Source organism: Danio rerio, chromosome 6, assembly GCF_049306965.1.
Source record: "Danio rerio strain Tuebingen ecotype United States chromosome 6, GRCz12tu, whole genome shotgun sequence".
Taxonomy (NCBI): domain Eukaryota; kingdom Metazoa; phylum Chordata; class Actinopteri; order Cypriniformes; family Danionidae; genus Danio; species Danio rerio.
Genome location: NC_133181.1, coordinates 21,246,789 through 21,258,539, shown reverse-complemented (window position 1 = coordinate 21,258,539; position 11,751 = coordinate 21,246,789).

Sequence of the window (11,751 nt, the reverse complement as noted above, 5' to 3'; positions counted from 1 at the left end):
GGTACAGAGTCTCTTCAAGCACAAAGCACTCTGGGATTGACATATCGTGTTGTATCAAGTCCTGTGGTAATTGTTCCGTAATTCTCTTGGACCTCCACAAATACTCAGTCATTTTTATCACGTGTGTTTCAGTTACTGGCTGAGACTTCTCATCAAGCTCTTCCGCTTGTTTCTCCAGAGCCTCAATTTCCTCTGAGATTACATTAGTTTCTTTTTGCAGTAATTTTGGGCACTCCTGGAATATCCACCACATTGACTGCCTCCTCATTGAGTGCCATTTGACTGTCATTGGGTCAAATGTCGCAATTGCATACCTGTCAACATTGGGATGTGAAAATAAGGGATATGCCCACCATAATAAGGGATTCCTCTACCTCCCTTAAAAAAATCCACAAATTACTAAATATGTTAATTTGGAGCTGTTTCATTGTAAATGAACAGTTAAATGGTCAGTAATACATTTTAAAATTATTAATAACAAAAGGAAAAATAAATATATACATTATCAGCAAATACATTAGCAAACAGTTCAGCTTATTAAAATTAATAACTGTTATAATGAAATAGAATCAAGCTATCAATCTCATTAGCTGTTTCTCCACTGTATAACTTACACATTCTGCTTAAAGAGCAATGAATGAATCTCTTATTTATTATGATTTTTTATTATGTTAAATTAGAGGTGTCACTTTAAAAATGCACCTAACGTTATAATGAAAGCATTCGACTGCTTTCCTTACTTTTTATGTTCAAGACAAAATTAGTTGTTTGAAAAAAAGAAAAGAAAAAAACATACCAAGATCGACAGCCTTATATGTTGTTATTATTATTATTATTATTTTTAATAATGTGTATGTGTCAGTTTAAACATGCACCCAAAAGCCAGACTTTCTCTTCGTGTCAAATTGCGTGTACAGAATCCGTTTGGGAAACAGCATCTGTTTATCACTATGGAGCATGTCAGCTGACAGTCATGCACCATTATTTGACTGTTTTGAGGATTGTATAGGATGGGCGACGGCACCTGTAATCAAAAGGAAATGGAATCATGCCATTTTTAATATTTATTTATAAGCATTTTCATTCCTAAACAAAGCGAAAGCACAGAACAGACTCATGTTTTAGAGCAAGAGGCGACCCCTGGTGGTTTGGCGGTATGAGTTGCGTATAAGGAGGCTCGGCTGTTCAGAGAAAGACTGAAAATAAGGGAGAAATACGGGAAAATACCTTTATAGGATGATAGTGGGATAGAACAGTAAAATATGGGTGAATGCGGGGAAAAACGGGAGGGTTGACAGGTATTCGTCCAAGCTGACACCAGTTGTCCTTGAGATCAGTAAAAACCGAAAAATAAATTTAGGTCTGTGAAAGGCCATATTTATCCCAAAAAATGGGGAAGACTGCGTCAACGCTCTCTTCGATGGCCTTCAAATTAATGTTTTTACATTCCTCAAGTCGTGATGTTGAAATCCATCCTTTGTCAAACATTGCATCCAAAGAACAATTGTTCAACTGGGCAGGTTGAATGTACTGGTGGGCGGTTGTAATTCTTTTAAGGTGGTGACACTCAGTTCCAGGGTGTCCACTCTGGGCAGTGATCTTTGCCATAACTTGGCAAATTTGGCATTTACAAAAATCTTCCCCAAAACAAGTGATTTTAGTTATATGTAAAGGGACTCTTAGACCATGTAATTCCTTAGGTATGAAGTAAATTGCATTCTTTGGTTCTTTCATCTTTTGGTTCTTGTATTCTTTCAACACACAGCATTAGCTCCTACAAGCCATGTTGATTTTTTTTTTCATGCCTTCTCAAACTGGACGTTGTTGAAAACTCCACTCGACATGTTCTGCATTTAAAATGACCCTTTGCCTATATGTTTGGCCATTACTGTGAGGTTGTGACTCACCTTTTTCCTCTTTAGATAAATTATCCTGTGAATTGGACTCTTTAAGTTCAGAAGCAAGTGGTTGGTTCACTGTGAAATAAAAACAACAACAAAAAAAGTATAATGCCTAAAAAAGATGCGTAATTTTCCAATGCATTGGTACACCAAGCAAATAAACTAAAATTTGGTAAAAAGTTGACAAACCTGATAGTTTATCTGGCACATCATAACCTGAATAAATATATTTGCATGAAAAATATAAATTAAAATGTAGCTGCTGATTTAAATTCAGATAACCATACACTGCACTTGGCTATGAAACAGACATACCATGGTTTTTCAAATGGGTTTTGAAGTCCACTGATCTCTTTACAGTTTTTGTACAGTTAAAGCAGTGACAGTGACTCTTGCCATAAACACCATCTTGGCAGTAGCATGGTATGCTCAGTTTATCTATAAAGCAATAAAATAAGTGCACACACTGAAAAAAAAACATTAATGGGAGGATTCAGTGGTAAATGGTTGAGTGCATTACCCGTGTTTCTTCGGTGAAAAATATAGCATATTTAAGATGTCTTCTTGTTAGATGTGTCTCCGTCATAATTACATCTTTGCAGTATAGACATTCTTTGTCTGCACTCAAACTGAACAATTCTTCAAATGTAAACACAAATGTCCTCTCTGAAAGTAAAAATAGAAAATAAAATTCTTTTTTTTATAGTTACATGACCTTCGTGATTTCATAACATAACATTTGTTAAGAAAAACAACAATAAATATTGAGGGATTGTTACAACAAAGAACAACAAATTTTGCAGCATCTTGTCACGGTACAGTGAGGGGGAATGCAGCAAAACCCAAGTGCAGGGTAAAGAATTATTTATTGATTTACAACAAAACAAAATAAAAGGCAAAAACAGCAAAACAAACTACCCCGAGGGGGAAAACATTAGCTAAACAAATAAACAAACCAAACTAGACTGGGCTGGGCTGGGCTGGCTGGCTGGCTGGCTGGCTGGCTGGCTGGAATCACGACTGGAACAGACACACGACAAGGTAACATACAATGACGAACTGGCACAAGACAACAGACATGAGGGGTTTATAAGCTGTAGAAAATTAACACAAACAGGTGAACACAATTAACTAATAATGGGTTAGCAAGGAGGGTGGGACTAGACAATAGACGGGAGAGCGCATGACACAGAGACAACACAAGCCATGCGCTCACATAAATGACTAGAACACGCAGCCAATGAGATAACTCATTAATGAAAGCACTCACCGTACACTCACACACGCAGCGTGCAGGTTTCATCCCAGCGCCGACCAAAACCAACTAGATTGAGATGCTGGGAATGAAACACCACGCTGCAGACAGACGAACACAAACACGAGTACAAGAGCGCGCGCATCAGAGGCACGCAGAACCCGCGCGGCCGCATCAAGCAGAATCCCCACGAAGGCGCGCACACACACGGAGACACACACAATAATAGAAACAAGTGCTCGACCCAAGAAAACTCGAGCCAAGCATGACAGGACAGGAGTAGACATGACTAGTGTCCGGATTCTGCCACCAAAACAAGAATGTACATCACCAGAGTAGCAGAACCCTGACACATCTAATACTTCAAACAATCTTTAGAAAATATGTAACAGGTTGTCTCACTCATTATTGATGTCATTATTTTAAGGTTAATTACAAGTTAAAATTAATTAGGATCTTAAGTAATTGGTTTGACCCCTGAGGCATAATTGGATGTTTTTGGAAAAAAATGTCTAGGCATCTTGACTTGAATGAAACTTGAATATATTGAATGAAACTTGAATATATTGAATGGAAGTCCGAATATATATATAGAATACAAGTCTGAATATATTGAGTTAAAGTCTGAATATATTGAGTAGAAGTCTGAATATATGGAATGAAAGTCTGAATACATGGAATGAAATTCTGAATGCCATTCAGGAAATTGAGTATATGGAATGGAATAAAAGTCTTAATATTTGGAATGAAAGTCTGAATATATGGAATGAAAGTCTGAATATATTGAGTGAAAGTCTGAATATATGGAATGAAAGTCTGAATATATTGAGTGAAAGTCTGAATATATGGAATGAATACTTGAATATATTTAATAATACCTGAATATGTAAAATGAATGTCTGAAAATAACAAATTAAGTAGAAATATGTGAAGTCTGAATATAAGGAAAGAATTGTTGACAATTCTCAAACTCATACTCATTAACAGATTAATAGCAATGTAAAAAGAAATGTCATTTCCTAAAATTATTTAATACTTTGTTGACCTACAAGACTTTTTTTGCAACAGCTGGGGCCTCATGTATCAACACTGCGTACGCACAAAAACTTTGCGTACGCCAGGTTTCACGCTCAGAATCGCTCACGTTTGGATTTACTAACAATGAACTGAACGTGGGAATGTGCGCAGCTTCACGGCAGCTTTCTGGCTGGCGTACGCACATTTTTTGTGCGTGTCTGTTTTATTTCCATTGGCGACTCCTAGAGGCAGTTGTGTTAAATTGCTCTCTACAAAGTGTCTGAGCCTTGCAATGGCAGCTGTATGAGACTGGTTCATCTAGTAGGTATGTAAGGTTTCCATACCATACAGTTGACCAGCTAAACATTAAAGCACAATTTGCAGCAGTCGCCTGTTTTCCCAATGTAATCTGAGCGATCTACCGCACGCACATTGCTATAAAGACACTATCTGAAGATGAATTTGCAAGCGTGAATCAGAAACATTTCCATTCAATAAATGTGCAAATAAAATATGATGCACAAACTTATTAATGATTCCTACTTGTCTTTCTCGTGATAAATAGTGGGCAAAATCTGATTTGAAGCGGGGAAAAAAAGAAGATAGAGATCATCAGACGCTGGATTCGAGCCGAGTTTATGCTCGCACGTGTCAATAAATGATCACATACGTCTTACGAGGTGCGCCACAGAGACTGCTAAGGGTACTGCAACATTTTACAGATATAAACCACATTATTTCTTTTTTTAATGCACTCAGTGCGATGTTCAGACCCAACTGTGTTACCCGCATCAGCTAAACTCTCCCACTCTATTTTTTTCTTTTGTTGTTAATTCCGGAGAACAAACTTGCAAATAACACCGATTTTCTACGGTCTACCTCCGAAAGCAGCACCTCCATTTCACGTTCTGTTCAAAGTTTCTCTTTTTGCTTGATTTTGCCATTGCTTTTTCGTTGGGTTTTGCCATTAGCATTGTCATTAGCATATTCATACGGGGGAGGAGGCAGGGAGGGGTTTTGTGCTCGTGCATGTTGCGCTCAGTTTCACGTTCATTCGGATGTACAAAAGAATATGCGTGAGACTCGGCGTACGCAGTGTTTCATACATCTGAATTTTTTTCTGCGTACGCACATTTACAGCTTTGTGCGTACGCAATGTTTTAGTAAGATTTCCACGCAAGTCTTCGTACATGAGGCCCCGGGTCATCAACATTAAGTTAACAACATTGAGTTCACATCACGTCATTTTGAGGATCATATTTCTATTATTGCAACATTCATTGTGCTTACTGGTAATTATGTTCAACAAAATGTTGCTAAACAAACATTATGCATCATTCTCGAAGGAATTTATGAATCTCTTAGGGAATTGTTGAATGAAATAATGCTCCAGGTAGAGGCTGCTACACAAGTGGATGATATAGGTGCACATTCTGCATTACAGACAGGAAGACAGAGGTATGTGATAATGTACAGTAACCTTTTTGCAAGTTGCAAACAAAATGCATTTACATTTTGTGATTTTACACGTTTTTGTCATTTAGATTTTTTTCTCTTTGAAGGTACAACATACCAGCTGTTCTGTTAATTCACATGAGGGATTTAGCATTTAACTGGATGAGCATGTCGCGAATGCTGTCTGTAAACATTCGAACACTCTACAACCACAGGAGACAATTTGGTTTACTAGACTATGGGAGTTTCACAAACATTTCAAATGATGACCTTGATCTTCTTATTGCTGAAGTTCTTCAACAAACCCCTGGGTCTGGGGAGACCTACATTTCTGGTAGTTTGAGAGGAAAAACGATCAAGGTTCAGCGATGGCGAGTACGAGAGTGTTGACGAATAGTAGATCCAGTGGGAAGAGCCATACGGAGACAAAGGGCTATTCATTAGAGGGTCTACAATGTCTCTGTGCCAAATCAACTGTGGTACATGTTTTTAAATTTTGGGAGGAAATTGGTAGTAGTAGTAATAATAATAATAAGTTATATTATTATTGTTATTATAGCGAAATATTACAAAAATGTGAAACAATGCAGGATTATGCAGGACTAACAATGAAAAAAAAACTATATTTGGATTATTTATATATTTTCCCATATTTTAGAAATGTTTTGGGGTAAATCTTTTTTTAAACAACGAAGCAAGGATATTACACTTTGATTAATATCCAATGTTGTTTATAATATTAATAATATTATTGTTAAATTATCATGAAACTTTAAAATAATGCAACAAAAACAATTACAAGCATTTTTTATGATAATAATACCCATAATATTTACTTTTATTTTCCCGTTAAAAAAAGACAAATCCAAAATTGTTACATTTTTGATGTACATCCAATGTGGTTTATAAAAATAATAATTATTTTCCCAGGGATATTGACACAAACCACAAGTTAAGTACATGGGGATTTGTGTTTCACAGAGGAGTTGATGGCTAAAGCCGCTGCATAACTTACCTGAGATGTTGCACAGACAACAGAGCATCAACAGCCTTGCAACTTTTCCAAAATGCTGTGGATCTGTTTGGACTCCCACATCATGTCAAATGAGATGCTGGTAGTGAAAATATGGATGTTCCAAGGTTTATGATTGAGAATCGTGGGGCAAACAGAGAAAGCTTTATGGTTGGATGTAGTGTTCGTAATCAACGCATCGAAAGATTGTGGGCAGAACTTAACAAGGTGGTGTCAGCTTATTTTAAAGACCTTTTCCTTTTCATGGAAAATACTGGAATTTTAGATAGCAACAACCCACTTCACATTAGGGCTCTTCACCATGTTTCTTCCAAGAATAATTTTTTTTTTTTCATGATGAACCCCTAAATGTTAACACCTTATAGATGATGTGTATGATGTGTATCATTTTAAACGTTCAAGGTGAAACCTGTGTTTTTCAAATGTTAAGTACATTTGTTGAGCACATGAGTTATGTGGATTATCATTAATAACTACAGTATGTTTTATAAAATTAGAAAATAATTCAATTACAGTTTTTCTCAGTGGCTTTGGTGCATTTTTCACAACACTATTTACATTTGCACAACAGTTAATCCATTTCTTGAAACAATTTGTCATTTTTGCACATCATAATAGCAGTTTCTCATTCCTTCCGACAAATTGCAAATGCTTTTGGACATGCATCAACTGCTTTCAGACAACTTTTGCTTATGTCTTGTCAGTCAAAATGAACTAAACTTGTGAAGGCTGAATAGCCAGTCTATATAAAACTAATATTCCTCATTTCATTACTTGAGTCATTCCATACAAAAAGCTTCATCTAGCGGTCAAAATCTGTCAAATGTAAATTTTATTCAAAAAAAATCAAATGTTATGTTTTTTTTTTTCTTTCTGAAAATGTCTTCTAAACCGAACAATTTCATAAATGATTTACAGACCTGTGTGTGCTGTAGGTTCAGTTCCAATATGTACTGCAATAATGTTTATGGTTACAGTTTTTCTCAGTCGCTTTGGTGCGTTTCTCACAACACCAGTGCATTTCTGCACAACAGTTAATCCATTTCTCAAAACAATTAGTACAAACTGCAAAACCTAGCTGATAACCTGCAAAAGCGCGTCACATGCTCAAAATGGATAGTTCATTCAACAAAAGCAAGTATTCATGTCAATCAAAGAGTCGGTGTCAGGACTCTTCATTTTGATGATACTATTGTTTAGCTTAGTCATGTTTACATTATGACAGTTTACTCTGGACATTTTTTCAATGCAAAAAAGTTAGATGTTGGTGACACTTCCTGAAAATGCTCAAGATAGCACTATATACTATTTGCACAGCCATTTGAAAACTACAGTAAAGTTGGACATCACTGCATTTACTGAGGTATCTGAGTACAAGACACTGGATATGTATGTTTCACATTTTTACTCTGCATTTGCTCTTTACAATCCTAATTTATTCACAGCATTGTGCAAAAGAATAAACACACCCTTACAACAAACATAAACTTCCTTTGGGTTGAACTGTGTACAACTGTAAACAATATTGCAGTACATATTGGACCTGAATCTGCAACATACACAGGTCTGTCATTCAATTTTAAAGACATTTTCAGAAAAATAAAGATTAAAAAAAATTTTTTTTTTGATAAAGTTTGCTTGACCGATTTTGACATCAAGTTCAACATTTTTGTATGTAAAGACTCAAGTAATGAAATGAGGACTGTTAGTTCTATATGGAATGCCTATTCAGCATTCACAAGTTTAGTTCATTTTGACTGACATGACATAAGCAAATGATAGTGTTATAAATAGCAGAGAGTTGTATGAAAGCAATTGATACATGTCCGAAAGCATTTGCAATTTGTTGAAAGGAATCTGCTACTAGGGTGTGCACAAATGACTAATTGTTTTGAGAAATGCATGACCTGTTGTGCAAATGTAAATAGTGTTGTGAGAAATGCACCAAAGCGACTGAGAAAAACTGTAACATGCAGGTTGATTGTTGCATAAAATTAATAGTTTAAATAACAAAATGGTATTTAATTAACAAGCAAGATAAATATATTTAAATAAGACGAAAATGAAAGAGCTAGGGACTGAAACCAGCTCAAATGGTCATGAATGAAAACATATTACTGGGATGTACACATGTACAAATATGTCATGTCTGAAAAAGCCTTTATCAGAGGTGTTTTGACAGTTTAGAGCCACCGTACAAGCCAACAGCTAAATACATATAGTACGTTTTAGTACGTTTAGAAAATGCGGCAGATTCCTCCTATTTGGCGTTTTGACATGTCACATGTAGCTGCTGCTTGTCAATCAGACGCTTCTGCGCTCGTTCTTGCCGTCAATCGCGGGAAAATGATCGATGAAAAGTTTATGATAAACCACTGAGAGTTTTACTCAACTGTAGAGGCAGAGTTGCCATCAGAGTCACCATTGAGCTGACTTTATAACACACACAGAGCAGAATATAAAGACAGAATGAGCGGCTAGTTAAGAGTCCCTTTGACTGGATTCACCTCTCGCCTCTCCCCTGTGTTACAGTGTGTGTGTGTGCGGTGACAGCTTGCCCTCGTTATAATCAATATGAATATTCCGATCAAACTGAATACATCTTACATCAACAAGACATGACCAGCAACGCAATGATAATAACAAATAATCAGATTACAAACAACCGTTATGTTTACATATGTTGTAAAATGTGCGGGTCCTTCAACGGGACTGGGCTGCGGTTTGGGTTGTGTGTGAGACAGAGGGAGAGGGAGAGAGAAAAAAGAGGAGCGGTTTTTAATCTTTGATGACTTATTTGTTGTACCACACGAAAAGTAATAAATATTTTGGACCAAGTTACATGTGTCCTCTATCATTCACCAGCTGCAACGAAAAGAGTTCACCCCGAAACTAATATTATTCGGCCCTGGAGTGATAAGTGAATCTCCCCTGATATCTCTTAACACAACAAAGAGACATAGCAGGAAAGGTTTACACATGTAATATTTTTCCTTTTTTAAATCCTCACGATTTAAAGCAAAATACACAATGACTCTCAATCAAGCATATCTACAATGATAAGGAATGTGGTTACTTACTGAGTTATTAACGCACAGTAATACCACTTGAATAGAGGACGGACTTTGAAGGAATATACAGTGTGAGGAGAGCTCCATAGTGCACTGGACAAGTCTGAACATGTTCCGCCCACGCGAGCACGGCAGCAGGTCTGTACAATCACGTAATTTATCGGCTTAAATATATCAGCTAAATTTAGACAACGGATCGATAACGATAATCTTAAAAATAGTGTTTATCGGCCGATAACGATATGGGCGCCGATATATCGTGCATCCCTAATCTCAACTTAATCACCGTGCCCAGAACATGCCTTAAAAAACAGGGGGATCGAGCGTTTGCTGTTGCTGGTCCTAAACTCTGGAAGTCTACAGATTCTCATTAGACTTTCCCCCTCCATCTCTGTGTTTAAGTCTGTTTTAAAGACCTATCTATTTTCTCTCTCTTTTAATACTTCTTGATTACTGTTTTATTGCTCTTATCTGTTAAATGTTTCTTTTATATTCTGCTTCTTTGTTTTTAGCACTCCTATGTACAGCACTTTGGTCAACCTTGGTTGTTTTTAAATGTGCTCTATAAATAAATATTGTATTGTATTGTATTGTATTGTATTAAACTCATGTAATTAATTTAAGCTTACTGCAAAAAAATTTTTTTAATTAAATAAATAAAAACATTAATTAAATTCATCCTAACTATTTGTGGAACTTGTTTGCATAAAAAGTAAACATGTACTGCTTTCAGATTGTGTTAACAACTCTTTTAATTTTAACACAAAAATTAACCTTACATGAGAACTTTTTTTTTTGGACCAACAACAGCCAGTAATTAGTGTACTCAGCAATTTTAGGAGTTCCAAAAAATTTTTTGCAAACATTTGAACTGCCTTTCATTTAAATGTTTCATAATGTAACAACTAGTACAATTTATACATTTTATTTATTATAAGGTATGTACAAATTATAAATGTTTTAGGACTAACTTGGGGCTTTAAGTAAGTCAGTATTAGGCCTTAGGCCAATTAAGATAAAGAAACCGGTCTGGACTAAACTAGATGACTGAGATATGTAGAGTTTACTAGCAAGCGAGAGTAGGTACATGAGCATTGATAAACACAATAATCTGACAAAGAGTAACAAGAAGGAACAGGTATTTAAGGAGGGACCAATAAACTCAAATGGAAACATGCGAGTAATGCTTGCGCGCCAGTGCTAATTGAGAGGAGAAACAGCTGAAGTTAACAACACAGAAGATTAGATTAAACCTGAATCGTAACAGTGCCCCTTTCCCAAGGGGCGCACCCATGCGCCCCAAAAGAGAGAGACTGCTGAGAGCGTAAGAAGTCCTAGATCAGCGAGCGGTCCAAAATGTCCCGAGCCGCCAAAGAACTCCTCTCACTTGGACTGTATCCTTCCAAATTGACAAGATACTAAAAACCCCTGCCACTGGGACGTGAGGCAAGAACCTTCTTAACAGTAAAAATAGGGGAATCATAGACAAGAGCGGGATGGGAGGAGGGGCAAGATGTGGAGGGAGCTGTGATAACATGCTTAATACAAGAAACGTGAAAAACAGGATGAATGAGCTGCATAGAGTGGGGTAAACGGAGGCGGACAGCAACAGGGTTGATGATTTTGGAGATGGAAAAGGGTCCAATCAATCTTTGAGTGAGTTTACGAGAGGGAGTCTGCAGAGGGAGGTTACACGTAGATAACCAGACTTTCTAGCCGCAGACATAATGGGGGGCTTTCTTACGATGTTGATTGGCACTGCGACGTGTTCTTTCGCATGTCTGACAAAGTGATCTGCGCACTCTAAGCCACATATGTCGGCAACGTCTAATGAAAGAGTTGATAGCTTAAGCAACAGTGAAAAGGGGCCCGTGCAAACTGAGGCCCGTGGTCTGACACTATGTCAGAAGGTAAGCCGTGGATCTTGAATACTTACCGAATACAATTTGGGCTGTTTCTTTGGCCAACGGCAGTTTGGGCAGAGGAATTAAGTGTGCGGATTTGGACCACTGTGAGAAT